The following is a 15,071-nucleotide window of genomic DNA, read 5'->3' as shown; positions in this document are numbered from 1 at the left end:
TCTCTCTCTCTCTCTTACGCTGTGGGTCTCAGCATGTGTTTCCAATTTTGTCTGTAATGCACAGCTCGCCGCAATCTGACCTAATTAGCCCCCATCTCATGGATCTGCCCTCAATAGCACCCACCGTGGTAGACAGGCTAGAGGTCAGAAGTCAAGGGTCGTCTGTGGGAGTGTGGGGCGGATGAGGGGACAGCGTCTTTGATTGATGTTTCAGGTCCCGCAGCATTATGTGTGTTCGACAGTGACCAGCTTAGAAGTGTATCTGCTGTAATTTCTACAATATTTGGGGACAGAGAGGGTTACTGATGCCTGAAATTGGATTTTGTAGTAAGACAAAAGGGTCAAAGAGGGGAGGTCAAGAACAAAGGCACGCACACAAACGCAGTTCTTAACAAAACACACAGGCTAAAGCACATAATCCACAATCTCGCGCACACTGAGATGCTAGTTACTAGGTATCTGATCAGTGGAATGCCTTGCTACTAGGAAAGAGAGGGTTATACCAAGGGATTTAAGAGGAGAGATTGATTTTAGGAATGCCTTAATTATGGGAACAGAGAGCCTAACTCTCAGTTTAATCCCTAATGAGAAACAGCTTCATATGGAATGGAGGGAAGCAGAAGAAATGGTTGAACTTTAAAAGGAATGATAGTGCAAGAGGGAAAGCTTGTCAGCCTTTTTTTAAGCATATAAAAGTGTGGCTCCATGCTGTGTGTTTGCTGTAAACCGATATGATTAGAACTCGTATGGAGCCCCTTTTATAATCTCACACTCAGCCTGGCTTTACAGTCCTCATAACACCAATAGAGGAAAAGACATTATTGGAAGTAAATTCAATGAGCAACTTGCATGAAATATTCTGCTGTAGATTTATGTATGGAATTTGGGCTACCAGTCTTAATGAGTCTTGGTTGAGCGTGGTGAGGTGGACCGCTATTGCCGCAGGCATCCGATGGGCTCTTATGTCGTCTTAAGGGCTTTATGTTTTTGCTTTGAGTTTATCTTCACTTCTCACAAGTAGTGTCCTTGAGAAGATAAGCATAGATGGTCTTGGTGTGGTAGACCATGCATTCCCTTAAAGGAAAAGTTCACCAAAATATGAAAATTCTGCCAGCAGAAAAAAGGGGGTTGGTGGGGGATGTGTTTTTTGTCCATACATTGAAAGTTATGGTTCAATGTGGTTTGAACCCCGATGACCACAATTGTAATGGCAAACACTGTTGAAACTACTCAAAATAAAACTGAATCGTAAGTGTGCAATAATTTATAAAGGGCCATATATGAACCCTCGCTGCACGCTTTGTGTTCATCTGGTTATTCTTGAAGTTAAGGTAAAATAAATAAAAAAAATATATATAGATATAAAAAAAAGGAGAATGTGATTTTAACACAAGCTCTTGTCGTGGCGGGATAGAGCGTGCACAGGAGGGTCTGGGGTGGAATCCAGGAGGCATGGAGCGGACACATGAAAGTCTCTAAAATCAGCAATGGCTCCGGCATGGTCACAGCCATAATCGAGGGCTTAGCCTTCTCCCTCCTTCTTGGCCGTCTGGGCTTAGAGGCTGGCACAAGAAGACCCACTGGAGGGATGGGAGGAAACTGGCTGTGGTTGAACTGACCAGGCCACGTGTTTCTCTGAGGGGACTGGACGAGGACAACGCCCATTCATATGAACCTCTTCGATCTCAAACTCAGAACAATTTAAACTCAAAATCAGATTGATGGTCTTGACTAGGGAAACAAACCGGCAGGTTCAAGAAAACGAACAGTGTCCTCGTCCAGACCCATCAGAACAAAAACGAGTTAAAGATAAACAAGCTCAGTAAATTCCTCCACATTCCTCTCCAGTGGGCAACCGCTCTGCCGAAGCCCCCATAGTCGATCCTCAGCCGAAGAGCTGCCCCTTTTGCTGGGGACACGGGAGAGATTGGGGTAAGGAAGATGTCTTATTTGAGAAATCCTGGCAGATTGGGGTCCAGTCTTGTGTCATGGATGTGTAGTGCAGCAGAGATGAGGAGATCCTGGACTTCCAAACAGATAGGCTTTTATAATTACAAAAACATTAACCGGCCCACCAAACACCATTAATCAGACATAAGACTGGACAAGGAGTGACTACACAAGAGGAACTTAAATAGCAAACAGAACCGAGATAATTAACTAAACACAGCAGAACTAAACTAGACTAACTAAACACAGCAGAACTAAACTAGACTAACTAAACACAGCAGAACTAAACTAGACTAACTAAACACAGCAGAACTAAACTAGACTAACTAAACACAGCAGAACTAAACTAGACTAACGAGGGAAACCATGGTGACAAACAAGTGGCAGGAAACAGAGACAAAACAAAAGAACATGTGACTAGTGCAAAAGAAACCAACAGAAACAGACTGACATGTGACACATGTGACATGTGACATATTATTTCTCTCTCTCTCTCTCTCTCTCTCTCTCTCTCTCTCTATATATATATGTATATATATATATATATATATATATATATATATATATATATATATATATATATATATATATATATATATATATATATACACACACACACAAACACACATATACACACACACACACAAATGAAACGTTTCTATCCGTGTGTGGTCATTGAGGTTTACATAAATGTAATTAAATATCATGTGTGCTATTTGATAATTGCACAGATGATAGCTATTTAGGCAGAATAGCGTTGAGATGTTTTACAAGACCATACTAATTATGCTTTGTCTGTTCCTTAAATGAAATTGGTCTATGCCACCAAGTCAGCCATATTTTGTTTTCCTAATAAAGTAATTGATGAAAAGTATGACAGTTTGTTGAAACGGAATTGAAAGGTACAGGGTTTTGAAGTCCCCACAATTAAACTGCATCTGGAGACTTGGAGAAGAAAGTGAACTTAAATGTCAAACACCATAGATTAAGAACGGTTTTGTGGCTATGTTTTTACCAAGCTCCATTTTAGTTGCACTCTTGTGGTCACAGAATCTGTTCTAAATTATTGTGTGTCAGTTTAATTATTGTGGAAAAATGGGACAAAAAGCTGTGTCTAATTACAATTCTCCATTTGCAAAAGTTGTTGGTTGGTGGGTTTAGAATTTGAATGAATTTTGCAGGATTAAATTATGAAAGTCTGTTTCTCTGAGGTTTTTTTGATGGATAACAATTGGCTCATGTTGCGCAGGAAGTATAACACGTTCTATCTCATTGTGCCTGCACGTAGTCTTAATAGCATTCACACCTTTGTCTTTCTCCTGTGCAGTACAAACCATTCATAACAGCTCCTGGGACTCCTTTAGAAGTTGTATCATATACGGCAACTTTTTAAGTTACTTGACTCCTTTTTCTCAGCAGAGGCAGAATGAACCATATTTCACTTGGGAAAGCAGATTCCTTTGTGATGAATGTTGTTTCAGATCTTCGAGACTGGAATCCATGTCTAAATGGTCACAAAAGTCACTTCTCAGAAAAAAATACTATTTTGCTGAAAAAACTAACAAAAACAAATTAGAGCCTGTTTACAAGAACCATTTTTAATCTGAACCTAACCATATAGAGCAAAACAATTATTAAAAAAGACTGAAAATTATTAATAGTTATTAGAAATGTGTGTGTGTGCCTTTAAACATTTAAATTCTGACTGATGCTGACATGAGCCTTTCCTCCTCCCTGATGTATGCTGATGGAGAAATGTAACACATTGTAAATTTTACTTACTATACAACACCCTGTTGGGTACTGTTTCAGCGGCAGACTTTGTGTTTAAACCACTGTGGCAATTAGCAGGAGATAGACTTACAGCCCATCCGCTGCACAAAAGACAGTGAGAGAGAGCGAGAGGAATAGACATAGAGGCCGCCCCAGTTCTGTAGCTCTCCTTTGCCCCTCCATCTGTCAGTCCTGTGGGACAGGGTGTGTGATAACGCATGAAATGCTTATGTGAAAGTATGGTTTTGTTGTATATTTATGCATATGTGGACGGAGATTCTCCTTTCTCATTTCTGTTATTTGTCTATGGTCATTTCTTTTCTGTGAGTTGGGTCAGATTTGTGCATTTATCTTAAATGGAGACTTTGTCCAGAAATGAAGATTTTCTCATGATTTATGCACCTTTATGTCATTCCAAACCTGCATGTCTTTCTTTCTTCTTTGGTAAACGACTGAATACATATTAAAAAATGTCTCTGTTTATTTATTTATTTTAGTTTATATAGTGATCACCAGTGTGGTCTAGTGTTTTGGACCCCCTTTACAATATATACAAAATATATTGTATTATTAAAAGAAAGTCCTACAGGTTTGCAATAGCATAATAATGAATAAATGATGACAATATTTTAATTTTGGATGGAATATTTCTTTAAAAGCCAGGTGTTTAAAGAGGTGGATTACTGCGAGAAACACTATCAGTCACCTATATTATTACATTATCTTACTCTTTGGGCACAGAAAGCCATTTGACTCTGTAATGGGTCATTTAACATCTTCAGTATTGCTTTTCCCCAGCATTCTGCTGGGACAGGACATATCTAATAATATGTGTCATGAAAAGTGCAAATATATATATATAATTTACATTAAAGGGTTAACTGTAAATATATAATAAAAAAGACATCGATATAAGTTTTTCTTTTTCATTTTTCTTATTTATAAATTTGCAAAAATGTCAACAGTTCTGTGTTTTTCTGGTAAAGCTGCTATGGCAAGATGGACATGTTTATGAATTTCTTTGAATTTTTCTTGAATTTCAATTCTACTGTGTACACACACACACACACACACACACACACACACACACACACACACACACACACACACACACACACACACACACACACACACACACACACACACACACACACACACACACACACAGTGCATCCGGAAAGTATTCACAGCGCTACACTTTTTTCAAATTTTTTGTTACACACTGAAAAAAATGACTTTGTGGTATGGTAAAATCTATTACATTAATTCATGTAATTATTACATTGTAAAATCAAGTTTAAGTTGGAACTGTATATCTTAAATGTACACAGTCTATTCATGTAATAACTTAACTGAGAAAAAAGTACATTTTGTCATATATTTACAAATAATATTTAATGTTTTATAGTCACAGCACATTCACCTAAAATATTAAGTAAATTTTAATCTGAAAAGCAAAGTGCATTTGAAAATGCGCACAGATTTTTCGCAAAGATCCCACTTGTTCAGTGGTGGCAGAGACGGTCATTTTGGGATGTTGCTTTTATGTGGCTGACTTTTCAGTAAATTCTCAGTAAGTTTTGACTTTTAACTGAACGTGAGTTTTAATCACAATAACGGTAGCTAAAGCTACATAAGTTCTTATTGAGAATTAATAGAGTTTTTCTTATGTCACCATTATAGCGATTAGTGTTTTTTTTAGTTGGGCAGTTTGGCGACTTTTTAATGTTAATGTTTCTCTCGCTGCTGTGACTGAGTTTGCTATGACAAGAAAAGCAGAGAAAACACGATCAGATGCTTTTGGCCGCTTGATGATCAGAATATGATCATTGTGTAGTGGCTTAATTCACCAATCTTATACCTGAGTATGAGCAATATACTATTAACCTTGTTTTATTCTAGAAAAGAACCAGCACGGTTTTAACCAGAAAAGTTAAATACGTTTTATAACAGACTGTACACGAAGCACTTTGAACGCTTTTCTCACACACAGATATCAAGATTCAGCCTAAGAATCTCAATAATGGTGACATGCTTCATACCACAATGCATTCTGGGTGCATCATGCAAAACTCAGAAATATCAGCAATATTCACTTGGGTTTTGTAATTGGATGCAATGGTAATCTGAGTGAAAGTTACAGAGGAGTATTGCCAGTGAAATTTACTTAATTAAAAAAAAAAAAAAAAGTGGTTCTAGTAAGTAAATATTACTTAGAATAGCCAGAGTAAAGATTACAAGCACTTACTGTGTGGAAAAAGTTGCCTAGCTTTTTGTAAGTAAATGTCACTCCAAATTTTTTTCAGTGCAGCCTTATTCCAAAATGAATTCAATTCAAAATGTTTCTCAGTTCTACAAACAATACCCCACAACGAAAATGTAAAAGATGTTTGTTTGACAAACATAAGTATTCACCGTACATAAGTATTCACTGTACATAAGTATTCACAGCCTTTGCTCAATACTTGAAGCACCTTTAGCACCAATTACAGCTTCAAGTCTTTTTGATTATGATGCTACAAGCGTGGCACATCTTTTTCGGCAGTTTCTCCCATTCTTCTTTTCAGGACCTCTCAAGCTCTTTCAGATGTACATATAAGGAACAGCTGGTGGACCAATTTGCAACTTATTAGGTCAATTGGCAACATGATTGGGTATAAAAAGAGCCTCTCGGGGTGGCAATGTCTCTCAGAAGTCAAGATGGGCAGAGGATCACCAATTCCCTCAATGCTGCGGCGAAAATTAGTGGAACAATATCTGAAAGTAGTTTCTCAGAGAAAAATTGCAAAGAGTTTGAAATTATCATTATCTGCAGTTCATATTATCATCCAAAGATTCAGAAAATCTGGAACAATCTCTGTGTGTAAGGGTCAAGGCCGGTAAACCATACTGGATGCCCGTGATCTTCAGGCTCTTAGACGTTACTGCATCACATACAGGAAGGCTACTGTAATGGAAATCACAACATGGGCTCAGGAATACTTCCAGAAAACATTGTCGGTGAACACAATCCACAGTGCCATTTGGCTTTGCTGGCTAAAACTCTATCGGTCAAAAAAGAAGCCATATATACACATGATCCAGAAGTGCATTTTTTTCTGGGCCAAAGCTCATTTAAAATGGACTGTGGCAAAGTGGAAAACTGTTCTGTGATCAGAAGAATCAAAATTTGAAGTTATTTTTGGAAAACTGAAACACCATGTCATCCAGACTAAAGAGGACAAGGACAACCCAAATTGTGATCAGCGCTCAGTTCAGAAGCCTGCATCTCTAATGGTATGGGGTTGTATTAGTGTGTGTGGCATGGGCAGCTTACACATCTGGAAAGGCACCATCAATGCTGAAAGGTATATCCAAGTTCTAGAACAACATATGCTCCCATCCAGATGTTGTCTCTTTTAGGGAAGACCCTGCATTATCAAGCATGCCAGACCACATACTGCATCAATTACAACATCATTGCTGCGTAGAAGAAGAATCCAGGAACTGAAATGGCCAGCCTGCAGTCCAGATCTTTCACTGATAGAAAACATTTGGCGCATCATAAAGAGGAAGCTGCGACAAAGAAGACCTAAGAAATCTGAATAACTTGAAGCCTGTATTAGACAAGAATGGGACAACATTCCTATTCCTAAACATGAGCAACTCATCTCCTCAGTCCCCAGACGTTTGTAGACTGTTATAAAAAGAAGAGGGGATGCCACACAGTGGTAAACTTGGCCCTGTCCCGACATTTTTGAGATGTGTTGATGTCATGAAATTTAAAATAAACGTATTATTATTCCCTTGAAATTATACATGTTCTCTATACACTATACTCTTGTGTGTGTGTGTGTGTGTGTGTGTGTGTGTGTGTGTATATATATATATATATATATATATATATATATATATATATATATATATATATATATATATATATATATATATATATATATTTACCAAAACCTGTGGCAATGTTTGTTTTGATATAGTTTGGCACAGAGTGCTGATTCTTTCCAAATCAAATTATGTGAGGTGAGTGGTTGGAGCCTAAAAGAGTTGGTTTGCTACTGATTAAAGCCTTAAGGGCAGAGTAGGTAGTCAGTGCAAGTAATGATTTAAGATAGTACTTATACTTCTCAGCAGTGAATCTGGACGTGTTTAAACGTTAAACTATTACATACTGGAAATCTGTGTTTAGTATTATCATGCCATTGTTGTAAATCTGAAAGATACATCAATCACCACCTATTTTTACGAGGTTCTCAGCAGCCAAACGCAATATAAGTAAATATTTCAGGTGACAGGATATGACAGTTACTTAATATTTTTCTTTCATATGACTAAGTTGTGAGGCATCTGAAGTGATTCCTGATATGCAAATACCTGTCCTAAGCCCCGCCTTCATTTGCATCATATATGTGTGGAAACAGAGCCACATCGCCATCCAGTGGGTAGAACTGAGACCAATTGAGATGAAATGTGTCCTAGATCCAGAATTCCAGAATGTCCCTTTCATCATTTTCTTACCCCCATAAATCTATCTATCTATCTATCTATCTATCTATCTATCTATCTATCTATCTATCTATCTATCTATCTATCTATCTATCTATCTATCTATCTATCTATCTATCTATCTATCTATCTATCTATCTGTCTGTCTGTCTGTCTGTCTGTCTGTCTGTCTGTCTGTCTGTCTGTCTGTCTGTCTGTCTGTCTGTAACACTTTAGAATAAAAAAAAGAAAATCCTTCAGAAGGAACTGATAATCATTTGGATCAGTTTTCACAGTAAAAAGCATGAAGTCACACTAGTAATTTAGTCACTGTACGTCATTTAGTAAGGTTTTAGATAGTGTTACTACTTCCTTCTAAAGGAATCGCTAATTATTTGGATCATTATTCTAAAGTAAATTTCATGGTAACCCACTACACTGTAAAAAAAAAAATTGGTTGGTTTTTGTTGGTTTAACTTAAAAAAGTAAGTAACCTGGTTGCCTTAAAAATTTAAGTTTATTGAAATTCAAAATTTGATGAAGGAAATTGTTTAATAAATAGAAACTGAAAATATTATTGTATCTGAACCACATAAAAAAATTGATAAATCATGATAATAGCACTATTTGGCATGTTTCACTGCATCAACAGAACAATTACCCGATATGCTTACAAAATCTTTTAATAATATTTTAATAAACTTTGTCTAATTTCAAAAAATGTTCATTGTATTAACTCAAAATTTTAAGGCAACTAGGTAACTTTTCTTCTAAATCATTTTTTACAGTGTAGTAATAACTCAAGTGTTACCAAATTCATCAGAAGTAATTACTCTTCAAAACCTTACAAAAATAGTGCGTTACTCATTTGTTCCTGCAGTTATGCATCAATGATGGAACAGTATTCTAAAGTGTCATCTGGCCCTGTATAAATTAATTAATGCAAATTAATTGTATTAGTTGGTAAAAGCAGACATAGCTGACAAAGTAACAGGATACTGGATGATTAATAAAATATATTTAACTGTGAGAGTAAGAATATTTTAGAGAGAAAAATTAGGAAGAGAGAGAGAGAGACTGAGAGAGCAAGCAAGCTCAGGCAATCAAACCGTTTTTATTAATCTGAGAATTTTCTCAGATGACGCAAAGACTGTGACTCTCTCGCTCTCTCTCACTCCATCTCTCTTTCTCACTCTCTATCCATTCTTTCCACGTCTCTTTCCTAATGCCTCAATCTTGTTGGATGGGAGACGGCACAACAGCACAGGTAAGAATACGAACAACTGCACATCACACGTTCTTGTTTCTGTTTAAACTTGTCCTTAACCTTAATCAATATGGCATAAAAAAAATTGTTCACACTGCTTTATTTAATTAGGCTTGGTATATTATGAACTGCTCGAACACTGTATAGTGGACAAAAATTCCTCTACATGAGTTCTTGCACATAACCATATCATTGTTTGTCCATGATTTTTTGGAGTGTGTATTATCACTTGTTTTGTCTTGAAATTCCTCTTAGTCAAAGTTGTTTTTGTACATGTCATTGCTGCAAACTTAATAGCACATAACAGATAGTCGGACATATACTTTGAGTATAGTGGTAGTGTGAAGTGTTATAGAGATATTGGATGGTTTTAAGGGCGCAGGAATGTTACATTAGAGGCACTTTTCAATCAGTCAATCAGTTGTGGATAGATCACTAGCTCATATATCCTTGAGAGATGATTTATCACAATGTGTAAAGACCTTGGTGGCTTCAGAAATGAAATAACGAAAGAGTTAGTTCGGCAGACATGGAGTTTAGAGACAGATTGACAAGGATTTAGGAAGGTAAATTGAGGGTTCCTGCAGGGTTCGGTTAGGGAAAAACTTGCAGGAGAGAAACAGAGAAAGACAGAGAGAGGGGGAATTGGGGATTTATAAATAGCAAAGCTTTAGCAGGGTGAGGCGAGCAGATGTGATAGACAGTCTGTGCTTAAGGAGTTCAAACAACAGATTAATACACTCAGATTATAGTCAGAGATAGAGGGGTAGGGGGGAGGGTGTATGCGAGTGTGTGTGTGTGTGTGTGTGTGTGAGCCTGTTTATGTGGTTTATGAGGACACAAATTTGTATAACTACATGGGTATTACACTGGTATTACACTATAAATGTGGTTTATGAGGACATATCAAATGTCCTCATAATTCAAATGGCCTTAAAAACATACTAAATGATGTTTTTTTGAGAAAGTAAAAATGCAGAATGTTTCCTGTGATGGGTAGGTTTAGGGACAGGGGCAGTGTAAGGGGATAGAAAATACGGTTTGTACGGTATAAAAACCATTACGCCTATGGAGAGTCCCTGTAAACCACATAGACCAACATGTGTGTGTGTGTGTGTGTGTGTGTGTGTGTGTGTGTGTGTGTGTGTGTGTGTGTGTGTGTGTGTGTGTGTGTGTGTGTGTGTGTGTGTGTGTGTGTGTGTGTGTGGTTGTGTGTGCGTGTGCGTGTGTGTGTGGTTAAGCAAAGATGACATGTCTGCACGTGCAAAAGAATAAGCCACCAGATGGACACACAGCTACCTGCATGTTCAGGTGCTTGATCACCTTTTCAAAGTTAACCACAGTCAAAAGAAGACTTACTTACTTCACTGTAACACTGATTACTTTACATCAGTTTTCTAAACATTTGTGACCCTGGACCACAGAACCAGTCATAAGTTTCATGGGTATATTTGCGGCATATTATATGGGTCAAAATTATCCATTTTTCTTTTATGCCAAAAAGTCATTAGTATATTAAGCAAAGATCATGTTCCATGAAGATGTTTATCAAATTTCCTATAATAAATAGAGATTGGATGGCTTGCGGAAGTTTTCTTAAAAGTATATGTGAATGCACTGCAAAAAATAATTTTCATGATTTATCACAACTTCTTATCATTTGTCAAATTAAGGTAGATAATTAATGTGGTTCAGATAACATAATATTTTGAGTTTCTATGTATTAAACTGATATCCTTTGTTGTATTAACTCAAGTTTTTGATTTAAATGAACTCAAAATTAAGGCAACTTACTTTTTTAAGTTAAACCAACAATATTTTGACAGTGCATGATTGTAGAGTTTAGCATGCACAGCATATTCAATTTGTAGACTACAATACAAATACTTTGTCATGTTTTATTTATCTTTTTGTCCATTTAAAATATCAAAACATCATTAAAATAAGATAAATTATATTTAAGCAATAATAATTGCATGTTTAACAGAATACATCTTAAATACATTTTATTTTTCTTATCCCATTAGAAAATGTAACAAAACTCAGCAAAGATTATGCTTTAACAAATGCTAAATAAAAAACAAAACAAAACAAAAAACAATAAATACAAATAAAATAAATAAAAGATGAACAGAACTGAACTTCACCTTTTGCTTGTCAGTTGAATTGTTCTGATTTCGAGTGATTGCATGAACGGATAAACGGATAAAAAAAACAATATGCTTTTGATGCAGATGCTTTGGATGTAAACATCTGCCAAATGCATAGATATAATGAGGATACTTCAAAGCAAGTTGAAAATACTGATTAAGAATCATACATTGAAGTAGATAGCTGGAATTTATTATGACCTTATTTGCTGCAACAAAAAGAATATAGAATGTACCTCAAACAGTATAGAGCACTGCAACACATATGTTTGATTCCTAGGGAATGATCAATAAAGGTTTCATGCCATTTTTTTTTTTAAATATAAACCTGAAATGTATTTTTTATGGGTTAATGAGATTATATGGTTGGGTGCAGTTCATGTGTGAGGTTGAAAGACAGCTGTGGTGTCCAGTCCGTCACTCTGCTGCTTCCATTTTCTCACTGAGGCCGGGAGTTATGGGATTATATCTCTATCCCTTTGCAAAGCCCACACTAAACAATCAACCTCAGAAAATAATCCTTACACACACTGACCACACAATCAGACATCTGAACACATACTCTTGTGTCAGTGATTCATTGATATTTCGGCGGTGGGTAACCTTAAAATCAATGGTGACTCTGATGGTCCAGATAAAAACATGACTCCCATCATCCTCACACACCTACTTTGAATTTGCTTTGTTATTATACTATGAGTATAATATTAGAATAGTAAATAGAGTGATTTATAAAATACATATTAAAAAATCACTTAACCAAGCAAACATGTATCCTGAAACGGTCATACGTAGCTTTAAGTTCTTCAATAGTTCTCCTGTTTAGCTTTAGCTTTATCTGCAATGTGGCAATATAATATGGTTGTTCACGGTACACTTGTTGCATAACCTAATAGCTGTCTTGTTTGTTTGAAATGGCTGTTTTCCACACAGTCACTGACGCTCCTGCAAATAAGGGCAGCCAAACCACAAGAAAGGAATTCTTATCTCCTCCAGTTTACCTGCTGAAAGCATAAGGGGGTAATAGCAATTGTCCCAGTCTTGTTTGTTTGGATGGTTTTAATAAGGGTTTTAAACACTTGTCATCTGAGACTAGCTAAACCAACTTAAACCAGGCTTGGTCAAGGTTTAGCTCCATCTCACTAATCTCTTTCTCACTTCTTAATGCTTATTGTGAGTCTTGGCTAGCTTTCTAAAGGGATTCCCCCAAGCCGTTCTCTCGTCCATGGATCTAGGTTTGTCCACAACTTCAAGTCCTCTGACTGAAGTCTATCAAGTGTGGTTGGCCTATCTCTCCATCTCCAAAACATTTTTTGGCACTCTGATTAACACCCCGAGCCAGAATATAAAATATAAATATATAAAAGGAGGCTGACCCAGATTACGTGTTTAGTTTTTTTGGTAAGCTGTAGTTTTGCCTCTGGCTAATCGTTTCATCCATTCCATTCCTGAGCATCCTGTTCTGTCATAAAGAGCTTGCCATTGTAAATCGAACCTGTTCTGTTTGTTATGGCTAAAGTCCAGCAGCTTAGCTAGGCTAAGCCTCAGGCATTTGTTTGGTTTCTTGTTCAGGGAATGATTTCAGGTAATGTTCGTCAAGTAGTAGGTGGAGGAAATAAAAAATGTCTAATGCAGAGAACATAGTCCTTGCCTCAGGATGTGGAAGCAACCAGCAAGTTAAGACTTCATTCTCTTTTCTTAAGGTTTGATGTTGTTCACTGGAAATTATAATGTTAAGTTGCGATGGGTTTTGGACAAACCCTTCAATCTTCATTTTCAAAGTAAAATGAAGAAATACTTTGCACCCCCAAAACTATTATTTGAATCAATTACAAACAAACCCAGACGCACGCCTCTGCTCTGACCTTCACAGAAGTTTCTTGCTTAACACACAATAATGTTCATTTTATTTTTACATAGCTCTTTGGAAAGCCTTATTCCGATTGGTCAGTTGTGGAATTCAGTGGTCACCGTGGCAACGCAGTATATCAGACTTTCAGGTCTCTCACTGTGGACTTTCTTTCTTGTTTCATACAAAAAAAGGGTCCCATCTTGTGTCTTATTGATTGTAAGAGGACTTCAGTATGTATATAAATCGTTTTTGTTTTTGTTTTTTTTGTTACATTGTTTGTCTTGTCGTTAGGCTGATTTGTCAAGGACAGTTGTTATACGGTTAAAAGTATCGAACAATTGAAACTTAAATCAGTATTTCATCTTCCTATTTATGTATTTAATTATTATAATAAAGGGGGATTTATGCGCTGCGCATTGGCCCTGATTATTATTTTATGATTTTGCAATATTTTTCTGATTGCGTATTATCCCTTATATACTCCATCTGTACGTACAAATAATGAATAAATGAATTATCCCAAATTACATTTTGCACAAAATATTAATGGAACCTACAACCAGTAGTTTCCGTATACCACAGTGACCTTCTTTATTAGGAGTCCATATATAGTCCATCTATATAGGATCAGTTCTAAATGCTGGCATGAAATGGCATGTTTTAAAAGAATAGTTGACCACAAAATAAAAATGATGCCCTCATTTTCTCATTTACATGTGGTTCCAAACCTGTATGACTTTGTTGCAATTCAAAATAAGATATTTTGGCATATTGTAAATGGAAATGGATGGACTGCATTTATATAGCGCTTTTATCCAAAGCGCTTTACATTTTTGCCTCACATTCACCCATTCATACACCGACAGCGATGTCAGCCATGTAAGGCGCCATCCAGCTCGTCGGGAGCAGCTGGGGTTAGGTGTCTTGCTCATGGACACTTCGACACTTGGTCAGGTGGAACCAGGGATTGAACCACCAACCTTCTGGTTTGTAGACAATCTACATGAACCACTGAGCCACTGCCGCAGGTGAACCATCTGCCGTGAGTGAACCATCGCTTTAATGTCATCTTCTGACTGACAGCCAAAACTTTTATATTTAGTTGGCCAATCCTTTCTACATTCTTATTCATAAATCAGTCTGGATTGGTGGAGAAGAAAAAACTTCACATGCTCTTTCGGGAGAGAGATGCATTGTGACACTGGCTGATCCTGCAGCATGGCTTAAGATTACAAGGAAATTGCACGTTTCATTTTTAGAAAGAATAATTAGTCCTTTGTGTTTTTCCTGAATTCTTCTGAGGTTTTTGTGATTTACTTGTTGACTGTCATTGCACAGCAATGTCTCACTAACATCCTTTATTTAACCTGTGACCTCCCTCCAGTGGTGTTCCTGAAAAGGATGTATTCAGTTACAACCTGTTACGTCCACAAAAAATGGGATTAGCAGAATGTAGCAGCGCTTTATTTTTATAGGTGCAGTTCTGGCATGTTGATGCCTGTGAATGTGAAGACCTTTGTGAAAACAGGTTTCAGCTCACAACTTCAGGGGGAATTGTGAGGTATTGTAAAAAGGGATGCAGAATCATGGGTCATAAGCT

At 36.8% G+C, this 15,071-nt stretch overlaps 1 protein-coding gene across 2 annotated transcripts in view; it reads left to right on the top strand.

Annotated features, from left to right (window-relative positions):
• The window catches only part of slc1a9 (solute carrier family 1 member 9), a 45,222-nt gene that overhangs the window by 3,392 nt on the left and 26,759 nt on the right, over positions 1–15,071 (top strand). The window contains exon 1 of one of the 2 annotated variants that reach the window (XM_067415331.1): positions 9,360–9,469. The exons of the other annotated variant lie outside the window; for it this stretch is intronic. The gene's annotated coding sequence lies outside the window, so the exon portion shown is untranslated. Of the gene's footprint in view, positions 1–9,359; positions 9,470–15,071 lie in introns of those variants that run through there. 2 annotated transcript variants of the gene reach the window in all.

Source organism: Pseudorasbora parva, chromosome 2 (assembly GCF_024679245.1).
Source record: "Pseudorasbora parva isolate DD20220531a chromosome 2, ASM2467924v1, whole genome shotgun sequence".
Lineage (NCBI taxonomy): Eukaryota > Metazoa > Chordata > Actinopteri > Cypriniformes > Gobionidae > Pseudorasbora > Pseudorasbora parva.
Note: the sequence above shows the minus strand (reverse complement) of the source record. Positions and strands in the feature narration are given on the sequence as shown.